Below are 18208 nucleotides of genomic sequence, written 5' to 3' on the forward strand. Positions count from 1 at the left end.
GCTATGTATTCCTATAAAAGAGCTTGTAAACTAACAGTCTCATGTGTTAGTTATTTTATTTCTTTATGTAATCTGTTTATCCTTACTGAATCATATATAAATTGATAACATACCTGTTTTGTCAGTCTTTCCTGGATTTCTTGATCAAGTTTGTAGTCACGGTGGCGATTGGTTGTCTGTAGAATGACTAGCATGAGCACATGTTGAATAGGAACATACAGTTCATCTGGTCTGATAGGATGTTTGAAAACAGGTGAAGGACCTTTTGAGTGAAGAAAATTGATTTTGAAGTCCTGCTCGTTGATGTTTATTTCAAGAACTGATCCAACATACCAATCGTTGTCATATTTGTAGGCCTGTATATCACCCTGCTTAAAGTTAGTCATATCTAAATGAACTTGCGGTGGCACAATGTTTGCTCTGGCTGCAAAATTACATGGGTACATGCAACAACATGGGTACTGAACTGTGATACTCTACTCTGACGGCCAATAAGGCTAGCAGCATTTGCATCAAAACAATGATGACTCCGCGAACCAGCCACAGGAATGGCAGTCTCTGATTCTTTCCTCTTGAAGTTTACGATATTTAGCGATGTCCACATTTTATACCATGAAATTAGTAGACTTTATATTCTCCCTGGCGTAGTTATAGAGTTCTTTAAGTTTAGTGATGAAGTCAGCAGGAGTGTGTTGCAGACTCGTTCTACAGGCCTGATACTCTACAACAGCATCTATGCCGTCACATGCAGTTTTGCCATGAGAGGTTGCAAAGTAATGCCATTTGGCAGGAATCCCAAAGTCTAGTGTGTGATGCATCAGGTTGCAGAAGCTCTTATATGATTTATACTGCCCAGTGCAGCCGGCTGTAAAGTAATGTACCATAACAATCTATGGTATCATCGATCTCAGTCTAGGTATAAAGTCTCTCATCATTGCGTATACAGCAAGATGGTCATGGTGCATATGACCACCGATATAACAATAAGATATACATGTATGTAAGAGTTGACTTTCAAAGGACTTATAATATACCACTATCGGGTGCAGTGTTGAATGTTCCAATGAAATGATTGATTGGCATCCTGAACTAAAAACGAATATTTTTCTGCAAAGTCCATCTGGATGATAACTTACATGTATTTGGTAAAAATGTTTTTTTTAAGTTCTGAAGATATGCTGCCTGTTTATTATTGATATAATGTTGAGCACTGTCCCTGAACAGCCAATTGAGTTTTTCCTCTACAGCTGTACGCCCTGGACATTGGTCACATTTACGCAGCATACAGTCAGAACTTTCTTAATTGCAGACAGGCAGAGACAATATCTCCCTGTAATGGGACAATCCCGGAACCCTCTCCACGAGAAACCTAAAATTCTGGTGAATTGTACAAACACACACTGAATGAACTCCATTGGAGCTAGCCGTTTTACAGAATTTAGGTCGCAACTCAGAGTTTAGAAAGTTTTATCTTGTTTGAATGGCTTGGATGTTTTTGACAGAAGTGTTTGTATAATTGAGATATATTACACAAGATCAATCGTTGGGGTTTGTATGCTTTGCTACCGTCGAGGTTCCGGCATGCCACCACCTGTTTCGAACCTGGCATTATTCTAACGAATTCACTCTTTATAAAATGCAATCACTGCAGCTTTTGTTGCCGCCTCTTACCATTTTTGACCATGCTTTCCAGGCTCTGGCTGTGTTAATATACTTGCCGTTTTTCGTAGCTCCTTGGCTTTCGTGAACTGATGTTAAGTAACCCCATACTTGAGTACTATCCCTACTCTGGGCCAAGAGACTGGTAACAGTGTCAATACGCTAATTTGATCTCTGTAGCTGCTAACTCTGAGCTTTTTCTTTATCTCACATAGCAGGTCTTTTAACTCATCTTCTTTTTCATGCTCATCATCAGATGCTGCATTTTTTCTTTTTTCTCTCAACTGCCAGGACACGCCTAGCTTTTCCAGCTTTTTTGTTTGCAAGTTCTGACCTTCGTTTCCTAGATATTTCTACAATCTCTGAAGTTTTTATAGGGGTATCAAAAGACTCTAATGTGTCATTTAATTTTGTAACATCGCGTTTCCATTTCTTGGCGTACTGAGGTTTCAGGATGGTGTTCATCAGATTCCTGGTCTGATTGGTGACTATGGTATTGTTGTTCAATTTTTAAATACAGTTGCCACACACCTTCCTACCTATCTACCAAACCATCTGCATATATGCAGACGGTTTAATTTTTATGTGTTCTCTTTTTAATCAGTATTCAGCGTTAAATATTTTTTTATTTATAAGTCTTAATATTTTTCGTGTTTGCGTTGCTGAATTTTTTTACAGCTGGCTACTCTTAACTACAAGAAGTTAGTTAACAAATTTGTTTTTCTTTTCTGATTGCGCTTATTTGCTGTCTCACTCCTTTCATGGAGTTCAATCATCGTATTTTATCACATGACAAAAGCTTTTAGAACTTCTTTCGCTCTCTAATATCTATCTTCATGCCAAGACTAAATGTAAGGACCAGTCAGTTGCTTCAGCCAGTTTCTTTCAATTGGCACCCATTTTTTATAGACACCCATTTTATACACTACTTATTTGTACACTCAATGAAAATGTTCAGTATGCAGCTGTTCAGAATCTTTAGTTCTGTAGTAATGAACATTTTGTAGATGTTTAACTTTGTTGTAAACTCACTTGATATTTTGTCTTCTTACTCGATTTGATGTGTTAAACATTCGTTCTATGCATTGAGCTTTTGTTAAGCTTTTCACGACTAGTTAGTTATCGGTTGACTGTCCCCCAAGCCTGATTAATTTTTCAGTAGCCTTGTAGCTAAAACAGAGTTGCACGAAATTGAGCTTTATCAGCAGAAAATCAAAAAGAGAGTGGTGAAAATAGAACAGGTGTTATGAGCTTCTCACAAACACTACTTCGGTGATAGTTTTATCAATTATATAATCAAACAGTATGCTATATCGAGATATAGGATGGATATGACGGAATCAAACAATGGAGTTGTTAGGATCGGATCCGTAGACCAATATGATTTTAGCGTTGGTTTTTCTATTATCCCTGTGAGCATAAACAGAGCGAATACGTGATGCAAGTCATTCTTTGTTATTGCTTTCCAGTTGGTGTTCTTCTCACTGCTATACCTGTTTGTTTCGCTCAATATCATGTCCATAATTCCATCATCCATAAATAACTGATAGCAATCAAGACCTGATGGATTTGCTCCTAGCCTCGATTTTCCACCTGGAGCTCCTGTTAGTAGAATTCTTTCGTTCGGCTGTGGTGTATTTTTCTTTCGTTTCATTTCACCTAGGGTAAACAAATATATTTAGTGAAGAAAACCTGCACACGTCTAGTTTATCCAAAGTGACTGCAAAGCAAAAGATCGAACGGAAACGTTACCGATACAACATTGATTACCTGGTTGATTACAGCGATTAGTTGCATCGCCACCACCACCATTTCTTCTCCCTCTAAAACCCATCTTCTACAACGATTATTCCTGAACGTACCGCAATCACCTCTCTGCCTACCACGAGCACCTTGCTGTCTACCCCAAGCAACACTTCTACCAGGTAGCGTGTCACCTTCACCGAAAAAAGGTAGTTAGAAGCAACTTCAATAAATAAGTGTAATACCATTGTTCAACAAATATCATTACTTGTACTTACAGGTATTACCACAAATGTACCCCATAAGGCCTTACGGAGTATATCAGTGTGATCAATTAATAACCAAAATTCTTTGGACGTTGAAATATTTTATTGCAAATACATTATTATTTTATAGATATCGATGGGAGTGGACTATGAAAATGAGTTTATTGAAGAAAATAATATAGCAGATGCTCTTAAACAAATCAATGAGACGAAATAAGGTATATTTTGAGAAAACATGCAACACAGGAAATAAGAAGACATACTTGTCATCTGGTCATAAGATTAAAACAGACCACCCAGAATATTATGAATTAGAACATATTCATATACAGTAGACGCTACTACAGTGTAAATAATCTATAGGGGAATATTTTCTTAAATTTCCGGTAATTCCACAAAGGCCCATATTGAGTTTTTGGAGATTGCTTTTTGGACAGAGATAATTTGTTTATTGACCAATAAATCTCGTAAAAACTAGAAATTATAAAAACTAAAATATGATTTTGATGATGTCAGCGGTGAATAAAATGTATGACTAAAATATGCAGATAGAATATACGGATATTACAAAAGGTAAATAAAGTCAGATGTATATGTCATGAAAAATGAAAATTAACGTACTTTTATTTTCCTCTTATCGGAGCATTACTAGTACTTGAATACTTGAAAGTATTTAACATATTCACCCAAGTGGTATAATTTGTTGTATATCGAAAAGTCTCTACTATAATAAAAGCATTATGTTGATCATTACTTGTACTTACAGGTATTACCACAAATGTACCCCATAAGGCCTTACGGAGTATATCAGTGTGATCAATTTATAACCAAAATTCTTTGGACGTTGAAATATTTTATTGCAAATACATTATTATTTTATAGATATCGATGGGAGTGGACTATGAAAATGAGTTTATTGAAGAAAATAATATAGCAGATGCTCTTAAACAAATCAATGAGACGAAATAAGGTATATTTTGAGAAAACATGCAACACAGGAAATAAGAAGACATACTTGTCATCTGGTCATAAGATTAAAACAGACCACCCAGAATATTATGAATTAGAACATATTCATATACAGTAGACGCTACTACAGTGTAAATAATCTAAAGGGGAATATTTTCTTAAATTTCCGGTAATTCCACAAAGGCCCATATTGAGTTTTTGGACAGAGATAATTTGTTTATTGACCAATAAATCTCGTAAAAACTAAAAATTATAAAGACCAAAATATGATTTTGATGATGTCAGCGGTGAATAAAATGTATGACTAAAATATGCAGATAGAATATACGGATATTACAAAAGGTAAATAAAGTCAGATGTATATGTCATGAAAAATGAAAATTAACGTACCTTTATTTTCCTCTCATCGGAGCATTACTAGTACTTGAAAGTATTTAACATATTCACCCAAGTGGTATAATTTGTTGTATATCGAAAAGTCTCTACTATAATAAAAGCATTATGTTGATAAATTGATAAGTAAAGTTTTGCAAAGTTTTCAAGGGCGAACTTTGTAACATTGCCGTTTTAGTGAGTAGTAGAGACTGATCTGGATGAGTCGCTGATGTGTATTTATATGATATACCAGGCATGTAATAAGTTATAAAACATGGTCTAAGGGTTACTGTCACGAGCTGAACAGCTGGTGCACCAATCTTCGCAGGCAACGCAAAGGCAGAGGTTTAAGAAAATGAGTTTTCAAAAAACGATCGCTCGTGGCTTTGCTTTTGTAGCAAATATTTGTCAAAATTCTCATACAGGGTTCCATTGCTTTGGGTTTTGTAACGCTGAATTTTCAACAGCTGGCATCATAGGTAGGTCGTATCTCAAGACACCATCGACTATGTATAATGTAACTAATTTCTCTTCGAATAACTGTGACATAATACAAAGAGAAAATAACATAACTCTTTGGACGTAACATATGTATTGGTAAATTATAACATACACGTAGCTCTTTCTGTCTCTTTCAAAAAGTTTACATATTCAGTACATCATATACACCAAATTAATCTTGTTATTTGCTGATGACAGATCGGTTAACTTTGCTTTCACATTGTACACCTTTTATTCATATTATTCTACTTTTTTTATAAGATTTTTCCAAATTTAAGTTAAAGTTCACCAGCTTTCTGTTTGCGCTTCACCAAATGGAATCAATTGCAACTATATTTCATTAGCTAAGTGTTTCTGTTTTTCACTATTTTACATGGTTAAACACATATGCAGATTGTTTCATTTTTTATGTTCCCTTTTTAATAAGTATTCAGCGTTAATATTTTTTATTTTTAAGTCTTAATATTTCTTGGGTTTGTAGAAAATTTAATATACGTGTGTATACAGCTATTATTTGAATATTAGTTACAGTTATATGTTACAGTTATATGCAAACCTACTCAACTCGAATATATGAATCATCATGAGTTTTTCAAGTCCAATGTCATTTTTGTGTTTCTTTTGAATTTTATAACGTGGACTGAATGACCTTCAGTCAAATCATACAAAAATAATACCATCAACATTGCTGAATTTACCAACAGATGTCACTGTATAAATGGTCAAATAATGCTAAACATTTGTGATCTACATCCCTTGACTGCATACCAGAGTATGAGAAGTAACTCATTTTTGGTGCATTCCTGTTGAGTTCGGGGCAATAGCCCTCGAGGGCTGACGTGTCTGCAGAACTGGCTCTCATTATTGCCTCAAGAATGTTTTTTTTTTGCACTACAGGAGTTTGGATTTGACATACCTTTCCACCTAAAACATAACCATGCTTTTTGGCAGTTGAAGCATGAATCAACCATGTCTTTCACATATGCTAGGTAGCCAGGCCAATACACTGAATTCTTTGCACGCTCAATACACTTAACACTGCCCAGATGCCCAATGTGCAGGGTGTTAAAAATTTCTTTTCCCATTTCTGCAGGAATAACTATTTGGTTGTTGCATAATATCAAGCCATTGTTACACGTTAGCTCGTTTTCCAAAATGGTTTGACTCTATCTAGGCAAAACTTCCGATGTGCTGGCCACCCCTTTGTAATAAATGATTTGAGTACCTCCATAGAAGGGCCCTTGCTAGTGATATCTACCAGTCTATTGCTGAAAAACACGTTTGGCAAAATTCTATATACAACAGCTTGGATTTGCTCATTGTTTCTCAAATCATATATTTCAGAATTTTCACCTAATCTGTTCAGGTATGCCCTGCTAAGTGCGTCTGCCAAAATCAACGATTTGCCAGGCACTTTGTAATCTCATTCGCGGTAACCATGCTGTTAAGTCATTCAGGCCTTTCCTCATGATACCCAAAAGTGGCATATGATCAGTTTGCACTGTCACTGCTTGCTTACCCATACCCATACTGGTGAAATCGCCGCAGGTCAAATTGTGCGGCCAAAAACTCTTTTTCTATTTGGGCATAAGCTTTCTGTGTGTCAGTAAGTGCACAACTAGCAAACTCTATTGGCTGTCCTTCCGGTAGAATTACCGCACCTACTCCATTTTGGCTACCATCAACCGAAACGGTCACTGGTTTTTCTGGGTCAAACATTCCCAAAGCTGGACCCTTTGATATTACTAACTGCACTCAAAAGCTTGTTTATGAACCTCTGATCACTCTCACACAGAATTCTTTTTAGTGACCTCCGGCAATGGAATAATCAAAGTAGCTAGATTATCACAAAATTTGGAAAGGTAAGTAACCATTCCTAAAAACCGTGGAACATCTTCCTTGCAAATTGGGTCAGTCATAGCAATTATGGCCTCTACTTTTGCCTGATCCTCTTTTATAACCCAGTTGTCTAATATATGGCCCAGTTATTTTAGTTCAGTTCATTCAAAGAAACATTTATACAATTTCAGCTTCAGATCGACAGCCTCGCATCGTTCAAGCACTGCTGCCAGAATTTTGTCATGTTTAGATTTAGGAAGAGCATGCACGAGCAGGTCATCGACATACACCTCGAAATCCTCAATGTTACCCAACAACTCACTTACCGTTTTATGGAAAACCTCAGGCACGAGCTAATGTCATAGGGAAGACGCAAGAATCTATATCGGCCAAAAGGTGTGGCAAAAGTAGTTAGTATGCTACTATCATGGTCAAACTCAACTTGCAAATACCCTGATGTGCAGTCCAAGCTGGTAAAGATTCGAGATTTTGACAGCTTAGAAAATAGTTGTTAAGCTCTGAAGGGTCTAAACAAATGCGAAGAGAGCCATTTGGTTCCAGTACATTGACAATTGGATGGACCCAGTCGGTAAACACCCTCACTTTAGTTATGGTACCATTGTCTTCCATCTCAGAAAGCGGACACTTGAGTTGCTCTCTGAACCTAAAAGACACACGCCTAGCAGATTATACAACAGGCTTACAATTGTCTTTCAGTCTCAAAGCATGTTTACTAGGCAATTTACCTATCCCATCAAAAACATGGGAATACTGTGAAGCAACACTATTTGTAATGCTATCAGCTGTGCACACCAGACCAATGTTTGGCAAACCCAACAAAGTTATCTAACCATGATCTGTCACAACAAAATTATGTATCCAAAAAAACATTACGGTGTTCAATAGACAGCGGTATCACCCCTCATACATGCTACTTATGTCCATGAAACGACAAAAGTGATTGGCTATGCTTTCTCAGTTTAAGCTTCGACTCTGTAAGGAATAATAATCAGACTTTGGCATGACATTACATGAAGCCCCTGTATCAGCTTTAAGCTGTATTAGTCGATTTTTACACTTCACGTCAATAAACTATTCCTTACCAGTTACGTCTGTAGTATTGACTGTGTAAACAGCATTGTCATCAGCAATAGTCACCTCGTTAGCCCTGGTTTAGTGTCAGCATTTCAAGGCATTTGCAATGCCTTGGAATTTGTATAGTGGCCAATTTTCCGGCAGCCCTTGCAATGCTTGCCAAAGGCTGGACAGTTACGACGAGTATGGTTTCCTTTGCAGAACTTACAGTTTCTGATTTGACACGGTAGGGAGGCTGTAGTTACTAGCTGCAGTGTGCCACCAATTATTATTGGTGCTGTGTCTGTTCATTACCGCGTTTACAGTGAGATCAGGCATTTCCCTTGTGTATGTGCTTTGTCAGCATCTAACTCATGATTGACTATTGCATTAAGGTTATCAGATGGCGCCTTTCTAATATTTTGCATGTATTTCGCAGTAGCCTCTGTTTTCTGGCATATATCCAAACATTTGGCTAATGTTAAATCACCATCAGCGCCAAGCAGTTATTCACGCAGTCGCTCAGAATTTGTTCCAAACGCAATCCTATCCCTTAGTGCCTTGTCACTCTCAGCCTTATGAAAATTGCATGTTGACCGCAAGTCTCTCAGTACTGTGACATACCTGTCAAAAGGCTCACCTTCCTGCTGGACTCTACTGTAGAATTGGTATCTTTCAAATCCTCACGAACTCTAGGTGCGAAATGTTTTGTGAAAGCTTCTTTGACCAGTGCTATCTTTTTAGCATTCTCATCAAGTAGGTTAAATGTATGAAATTATTCCTGCCCCTGTGCTCCAAGCAGTGTGAGCAACGTCGCCACTTGTATTTCCTCATTGTTAGTAGATTTCTCTGAAGCTATATAGAGGTCAAATTGCAGTAGCCATGCTGACCAGTTGTGACTTGTCTCACTTGGATTGCCAGTAGACTGTTGTACAATAAAATTGCCTGGCAGCCTTAAGACTCCTTCAGCCATGTCACACTTGTAATGAAACGGGTGCAATGCTATGATCCCATTCCTGACACCATGTCAGATTGTGCAGACTTGTTGAGTGGTGCATGAGATACTGAAGTATTTATTTTTTATTGTTCACAGTCAGATTGCTGAAACACAAATAAAGGCAAAGCGGTAGCATGGCTTAGCTATAAAAATACCATTACACTGTTTATGCCGAACAATGTTGAAAGCCTGAAAGCACATGATTGCAGTCATATGCAAACATCCTACATGACTAATGAGGTTACATGTCAACAAGTAAAGTGTTTTGTAGTTATATTATTGCCGCCTTGCATTAGAAAAAGTAAATCTGATGTTTTCGTTTCATAAAATTAATCGATTCTCCACTTTGAATTAGCAAAATTGCTCGAGTGAAATCGCACTAATCTTTCCTTTTATAAATACTCTGTTGACTGATGTGACAGTGATGTCCTAAGTAACACAATCTGTTACTTGATGTGCGCTAAAGCGAAGATGTCAGTCTCGTGTTGTCACCCGCACACATTTTTAAAAGATTTCGATATCACTGCATATATTTTATTGGCCAATAATATGTACTACGACAATAAGCTTATAAGCTTTATAGCTGCACGTGAATATCGTTCATTCTACCAAAAGAAGCCTTTTTAACCACTCGCCTTTGTATTTATACAAAAATAATTACCACACATCGCAGTATTATCAGATTCGCCCAAAACTTTGCCACAATAAATTGGGGAAGTTGGGTTATTATTGGGCCTACAACGAACGAGTCGCATAGTTTTTCCTTTATTCACGGAACACAGCGTAAAATCGTAATTTCCACTTTTTTCTTTATTTCAGGTTAAGGGTGAAAGAAATATTGTAAACAGCGACGTAAACGTATTTCTGCTAGTGAAATCCTTCAGCACTGAAAGTGTCCGCGTTTTGGTCAAACTGCAAAAACGATCGCATTTTTCTTTTGCAGTCGGTTCCAAACTTCAAAATATTAAACATTTCTGTTTTTTTCAAACAAATTGATTATTGTGCAGAAGTTTTTACTGATTATAATAAATTTTAAATTGAGGTTGTATGACAAAACTTCCGCTTTACAGCAAAGATATCGAGTGAATGCCAGCAATAAAGGGTACACATAACTTAATTCTACCAACAAAGCAATGAAGTAATAAGTAAAATAGTCAATATTTGCTATACAAACAGTCAAGAGACTGAGCTAATATGTTTAGCTAAATTAACGATTGTGTTAATAAGTTCACAAGTTCTTCATACACTCTCCACTATGCCATCCCTTCCTCGTCCTCCTGCTCTTCCACTGCCTCAGCCACCGACACATTCACTGTGACAACTTTTCAAGGTCTCCAGATCAAGGTCATTACTTCTCATCTCATTTCATGCATCTGCGGACACCTGCTTCTACAATCATGGGACCATCTGAGCAACTGATATGTTCCTGCCTATCTCTTGAATATTTTAATCCTTATCTCTGCGGACACCGCAGAGATAAGGGTTTAAATTTTTTGTTGTGGTGTCAAGTTTTCTGTGACATGCAAATACTGAATGTTTTCAAGTCTTCAACAAATAAATTCCCAGTCATTTATCCTTGTTGATAGTTTTTTAGAGTTAGCCTCTTCTGCCAGTTAACACAGTATTTTCCCTGAAACCAGAGGAAGCTGCGATTACCACTCGGGTAAGAAAGAAATTTCTACATCACAGAAGACAAACTAATAGAAGCCTGAGGAGCAAGGTGAGTAGGTTATAAATGTTCAATCATGTCCATAATGAAGCCTCCAGTTGATTCTCTAGTCAGTGTTTCTGAACTGACAGTTTTTTATTTTGAACTGTCATTAGATTTTGAGTCTAAACTCTATTTACGACGTGACACCAACTGAAAACATGAAGCCAGTAATTCTAGACTTACTAAAGTTCAGTAAGATTGCATACTCAGCAATTGCGTACTCGAGACATTTTTTTGGTGAATTGTAATACAGTCAAACACAGACTAATAATCACCTCTAATTACAAATTTATCAATGAATGTAAAATGTGATCAAATATTTGTCTTACCGTGTCAAGTAACTCTCGACATATAAGGCCCAAAATATTTTGTAATTGTAATTTTGTAATTCTGAAAAGATGTTATAATTTAAAAATAAACCACAAAAGGAATAGAAAGTATAGGTATATAAATGAGGCTAACAGAATCTCCATGTGGAGTATGTTGTACCACAGATGTCTATCAGTAACTGTACCACTGAAACGGCCTAATCTACACATTCACTCACATGATTTTAAGGTGGAGTGAAGTACAGTAATGATATAAAGCTTTTTATATTGATCAATACTTTATTAATTTCCTTTTTTATATATAACTAGCTGCGCTACCGGCGTTGCTCGGGTATTCAAAATCAGCTTATAAGCAATGAGAGTTGCCTGCCACCTGCTATTAGCCTGGCACATTGCCAATGAAAAAATTGAGTACGCTTATTAATGAGAGCTACTCGTCTCATGTTACGCAATGACCCTGCATATTACGCAAAGCTGTTGGGTATTTGCTTCCATATAACAACATATATCAGCTAGTGAACAATTCGATTTCTGTGGCCTAATGGGTACGGCGTCGGACTGGTGAATGGGAGGGTCCAAGACCAAATCTTCTTTGGTACGGACTCTCTATTCTAAGATTTGAATAGCTACCGGTATAGCCAGAATGCAGACAGATCCACATACATACTTTGAGCAGTATATATATACGAGCTGTACTACTCGATGTTGCTCGAGTAATAAAAAAGTCTGGACAGAAAATTTAATTTTATATGATGTACCATATACAACATTTACCATTCTAACTTTTAAACTTCATATCATGAAAAAATATTTTTAAGCAGTTCAAATGAATTAAGAGGGAAAAGAAAACAACTGTAAAGGTTTTCAAGCTTTTTTCAAACAACTACTTTTTAATTTCATATCGTGAAAGAAGTTTTTGGTTGAAATAAATTAGAAAGAAAAATAAAACTGTAATTGTGTTTAAATGTAAATGTGAAATAATTAGCAAGTAATGGCTAAATATAATCTGTTTAGCTATGATTACAACAAAAAATTATTTAATAAATAAGGTAATAAAAAAGGATATTTTGTTTTTATATAAGTATAATTTGGTATAATTAAGTATAATTTATTTTTTATCCCATGTAACAAAATTTGCCGCTCTAACATTTCAAACTACATATCATCAGAAAAGTGTTTTGTGTAATTGAAATTAATTAAGAGAGAAAATTAAAAAAACTGTAAAGGTTTTCAAACTTTTTCAAACAACCGTAACTTTCAAACTTCATATCATGAAGAAGAGGTTTTGTGCAGGACAACTAAATTAAAAATAAATTAAACAACTGTAAAGGTTTTTAAACCATTGTAAATTTAAAATTTCATAACTTTCAGCGACGTGTAAAAAGGTTGTTTGAAAACCGAGTTGTTCGAAATCCGAAAAATTTTTCCCATTAAAATAATTCTATGTAAATTATGTAATCCGTTCCAAGGCAATAAAACAACTTTAATAAACATTTTACACCATCACCTGTACTGTATATTGCATACTATAAATAGAAACGGGTAGATATAGATCGTGTTTAATTTTAATAAAAGTTTTTCTATTTATGATAATGGAAATAGAAAACAAAAGTAAACATTTTGTACGTTTGGCTCTTAAAACATCAAAAACATTAAAGCTGCAATACTCAAAATGCAAATATTAATAATGAAACAGCTAAAAATGCAATAGATCAGTTACATCAAAAATCGTAGGAAAAAGAGCATATCAACAGCAATGGCACGTTTACTTCACATCTTTAAAAGATAATCCTCTTCCAAAACAATTTAGGGTAACTCAACTGGAGGGGTTATCTCCCTAACACATTTCTTCGGTAGAGGAGACGCCGTCTCAGATGGTTCCTCTCTTTTTGTGAAGAATTTATGCATCGTAAAATGCTTCTCAGTCAGCGAATGTTTCCATGCGTTTCCGGAGCTTAATTAATTGCAATGCGCATGCTGCGGTTTTATATTTATTTTGATATTTAGCTCGAATTTATATTCGAGCTTCGAGACGACCAAATCTCAAAATCTTTGGTGAAAAACCCGACGCTAAAATAATTAGCGCGCGCATGGATTATGTAGTATATAATATGGCAACTGAAAACTTGGTCATCATGGCTCATTTACATTTTACACCATAAACTACTGTATACTGCATACTATAAATAAAGACGGGTAGATATAGATCGTGTTAAATTTTAATGAAAGGTTTTCTATTTATGATGGTAGAAAAAGAAAACAAAAGTAAACGTTCCGTATGTTTTGCTCTTAAAACATCAAAAACATTAAAGGTTAAGATACAATGACAAAAATGGCAGAAATTGATAATGAAACAGCAAAAAATGCAGCAGATCAGTTACATCCAGAATCGTAGGAAAAGGAAAATATAAACAGCAATGGCATGTGTACTTCACATCTTTGAAGGAGAATCCTCCTCTAAAACAATTTAGGGTAACTCGACTGGAAGAGTTGTCTCCCTAGCAAATCTATTCGGTGAATCTCTTCATTCCAGATGGTTCCTCCCTTTTTGTAAAGAATATGGCGTAAGTACTTGCGTAAATAAATGAATAAAGCGTAAAGTGAATATAATAAGTGAATAAAGCGTAATTTGCTTCTCCGTTTGTTAATGAATGTTTGCCTGCTGGTTCCGGAGCTGTTACAATTTTAATGCGCATTCTCTCAAATTTATGTTCGAGATCCGAGACGAACAAATCTCAAAATCTTTGGTGTATAACCGAGTTGGTCGAGAACTGAAGCATCCAAGAGCCGTTCCACTGTATATAATCAGTACACAAGTCGCCAACTTTTAAGTTTGTGATAACTTATTGTCGATATCGTGGGGCCGAATAAATTAGTCCTAATGAAAAAAGACGAACAAGCATCGCGTTGTATATACTTAGGTCCCAAAATATTTCTGAACAGAAGCATTCGTGGACGCAAGGTGAAAAAAGTTAGCACACGCATGGTGTATCCGTTATATGAAAACATATCTGATCGCTGTGGTGTTCTAGCTCAGTGGTAGAGCCTCCGGATTACAAAATTGATGATGCATTCGTCGTGAGTTCAAATCCATCAGAATGCGGAATCACAATATCAAGATTTTAAGATCTATAGCCGGAATGACAGACATACTTTGCGAAATATATAGATAGAAGATAGACTAGTGCCCTGATAGTCTGTTACACTGGGAGAGATAGTCACGCGTATCAATAAAGTACAAAGAATAAGCACATGTACAACAATTCTACATTAAGATTAATGATTGGTGCAGGTCGTGGAGCTGTGTGTGGAACCCCAGGATAGTTGGTTCAAATCTTGTATTATGAATTTTTGTCCAAAACTCTCCTCGTGGCTTCATGTCAGCATATGCGCATGCACAGTCATTGGTTCATTTACACCATGATATCACTGCTGTTAAACCTTGTCAGTTATCTGTTATTAAAATATTTATAACTGCCATTGTTCTCTGCAGATAGTTAGTCGCCGTTTCACTATAGATGAGCAAGCAGAAGAATAACTTGCCTGACCTTTCATGTCCCGAGCAAATTTTCACAGACATGACATAACTTTCTTGATTTTTCTTCTTTCTACTAGTCCAGCGCTAGACATGATAACACTTGTATTTTTAGAACAAGTGCAGCCTTGTGTTAACTCCACTCATCCCTACATGAAGGTGTTCAACAACTATGTAAATATCCTTATTTCATAGTTGTTGAACAAGGTTAACAGTTGACATTATTGAACACAAAGTATGTTTTAGGGCAAAGTTAACAAAGAACCACAGCGAGGTACCACAAGTGTGACAGGCTCCAATGCACCTATCATAGTCTTCCCTGCCAACGCTGGCTCCAATAACAACATAAATATGGTAAGTAGATAAAGAGTGGAGGCCACTTTTTGTTGACTTTGTATTTAGTCTGGGATGTTTTCTAGATAGCAAGGTACATGCTGCAAAGAAAAAAAATATTTTCTCTAAAATAATGATGAAACAAAAACATATATTTACTACAGTAAAGGGCATGTAAGTCGGTCTTTGCATTTGTCCGAATTCAGGATTTGATGTTAAGGTTAAAGATTGCTTTTAACAAGACTCCAACTCATGACATTCAACTCGGTAGACTGAAACCTGCACCAATCAATCACCTTTAGGTATTTCTGAATAGTTGTATACATACTTATTCTCTGTGTTGTATCACCATCCCTGATGATCTCTCACAACACTCTAGACTAGTGCTGGGCATGGGTAATAAAACTCGTTGAACTCACGGGTTTATCTTCTCTCGAGTCTCGGGGAATAGAAATTTTGAGCAATTGGCTCTTGCGGGTTCGGTTTTGACTTGCGAGTTCGGGTTTTGCTACACGAATCCGTCAAATAAAGTGGACACAAACTCGGTCTACTATGCCCTCCGCTCTATTTAACAACCCACATGTTAACCCTTTGAACCCTGGTCATTTTTTTCAATGCGTGTCACTAATCCTGGGCAATCTGTCCAACAATCCGGGGTTTTTAAACTTTTATTTTATACATTTGAGCGTGCTCATAACACATTGATGTTTGGTAAAAAGTCTGGCAACCCACAGTGAAAGTCATTAAACAAAAAAAACAGTAGCCTACTTTACCATTATTCGGGCCAAAACTATGAAAGTTTGTATGATTTAAAAAAAACTCGTCAAAACATTTACAATAGCATCATATCCATTGAGCAAATGTCCATCATTATTTTATGACTCAAAATATACTGGGAATTTATAATTAGTATTATAAAGTTTCTTATTTGCATCACAATTATTAATGACCTACCAACAAACGAGTTGTATCGATTTCTTCGCGATATCGTTCAAATAGAATTTGTTATTAAAACGAAGGAAGTAGGTTGAGATATTTGAAAACTGTTACAAATGGAAGTGAAATTCCTGGTCTAATATCTTGTGCAAAATTGGATTTTTGAAATTTGATTGGTTTGCGTTGTTATTTAGAAACGGCTTTTGTAAACAAAGCCATGTGAATGCCGAAATTTCGGCCATAGAGTCTCTGACACACCCTATGCAATGCCATAAAACCGACCATTAGGGTTTAAAATTCAATGGGTGAAGGCTGCAAGTACAAATATCGGTCGATAGAAAATAGTAAAAAATAATAATTAAATCGAATAGAATTATAATTGCATTGTAAATTTTAAAACAAGTCTGATATTTGGAAATTTTAGACATAAAACCCGTATCAACAAACGCGATACCCGAAAAACCTGTTGGCCAAAAAGTACTCGTGCCCAGCACTACTCTAGACTGCCAGGGTATTAGTATATATAATAGAAATACACCCCTACATGTGGTTTTTCCTCCCAAACACAGCAAGAGAGAAAACAATACTTTTATGGCTGACTATCAGACTCACATTATTCAAATCGAAGTTGAGAACTTGCACTGACTTGACACACTACGTTATATGGAATTTCTTACATAATATGAACCAAACACTACATATTATTCTTTACGTTAATTGTAGTTTGTGTTAAAGGTTTACAATATAACAGCGTCTACTATATTTGCTTAATAGCAGCGTTGAGATTGTCTGTTAGTTATCTGTTTAGGTAGGCAATTACCGGACACAAGGTAGCCGCAGTTCATCTTTATTGCTAGACTCTCTGTTAGGCTCGTAATTGTTTATCAGCCATACTTTAGAATGGGTGATTCACAGCCATGGTACTATGTGATTGTACAGGGAATTGGGAGGTTTTGGAAACTTTTTAGAACTGAATTTATTTTTTGTTGTAGAAAATACAAGATCTCACAAAAAATGCTGCAGCTCAAAAAGGAAAAGTACGAACTTCAGAAGGCATTTGGCTTGTTAGCTTCGAAGGCATAGAATGAGTTAGTACTGAACATCGATGTTTGTGCAAGTTGCAAGCAATCCATGATTCAGCACCTGAAACTGAACTGAAACCTGAAGTCCTCTCTCTCGGCACTCTCTCTGACTCATGCTATTTGAGTGCCTCTTGGTTTTCCTGCAAGAGTAGACAATCTTCAAATCATATCTGAATATTATAGCTCATATAATATTTAGTGGAATCAAGTGTCCAACAGACAAGGTCACTAGCTTTTATACTCATCCGATTGATAGTAAAATATAATAATGTGTTTTCTATTTTAGCATTGCAGATGTGTCCATCGGTTGTTTACAAGTCTTAAAATCCGTTGCTATCTTTCAATATTTCTATTGACAAATTAATGATAGTTAAATATTTAGGCAGGGCAAAAGTTAAGGTGAGGATAACTCTCAAACATAAACAGATGGTTTCAAAACTGCAAGCTCTCTGGTTTCGGCAGGTGTGGATATACATGTATATATATAAAATTAAATGTTTTAGAAACCTCTAAATGTTTGAGTAATATGCCAAAAATAATAATTGTTTATTAGGGAAATAGATATTGCAATGTTGCAGCGATGATTATCAGATCTGCCAATGCCATATAATGCATATTGCAAATCTATGAAAAGGAATCTAAGCTAGCAGAGAAAGATGGCCCACCACAAAGAGACGACTTCCTAAAATGCATGGAATATATTGCAGGCTGCAATTATGACTACCAGGTTAAGAAACAACATTTTCCTGAACATGAGTTTTGTTTTGAAGAAATGCTTCCATTACTGGGAAACAAAGCCCCATGCAGACTGTCACTATTAGCAAGTGGGAATGGGCAGTGTGTAACTTACGCAGAGTCT

General features: G+C 36.1%; 1 long non-coding RNA gene across 3 annotated transcripts in view; it reads left to right on the forward strand.

The window, feature by feature from the left end:
• LOC137404381 (uncharacterized) overlaps nt 1–17560 on the forward strand; it is a 40188-nt gene extending 22628 nt beyond the window's left edge. Inside the window, exons 2-4 of one of the 3 annotated variants that reach the window (XR_010979673.1) lie at nt 11018–11143; nt 15245–15352; nt 17260–17560. This is a non-coding gene — a long non-coding RNA (uncharacterized lncRNA). Of the gene's footprint in view, nt 1–11009; nt 11144–15244; nt 15353–17259 lie in introns of all 3 variants that reach the window. The other 2 variants (XR_010979672.1, XR_010979674.1) reach the window with 2 other exon arrangements.
• The last annotated feature ends 648 nt before the right edge of the window (nt 17561–18208 follow it).

Source organism: Watersipora subatra, chromosome 9 (genome assembly GCF_963576615.1).
Source record: "Watersipora subatra chromosome 9, tzWatSuba1.1, whole genome shotgun sequence".
Lineage (NCBI taxonomy): Eukaryota > Metazoa > Bryozoa > Gymnolaemata > Cheilostomatida > Watersiporidae > Watersipora > Watersipora subatra.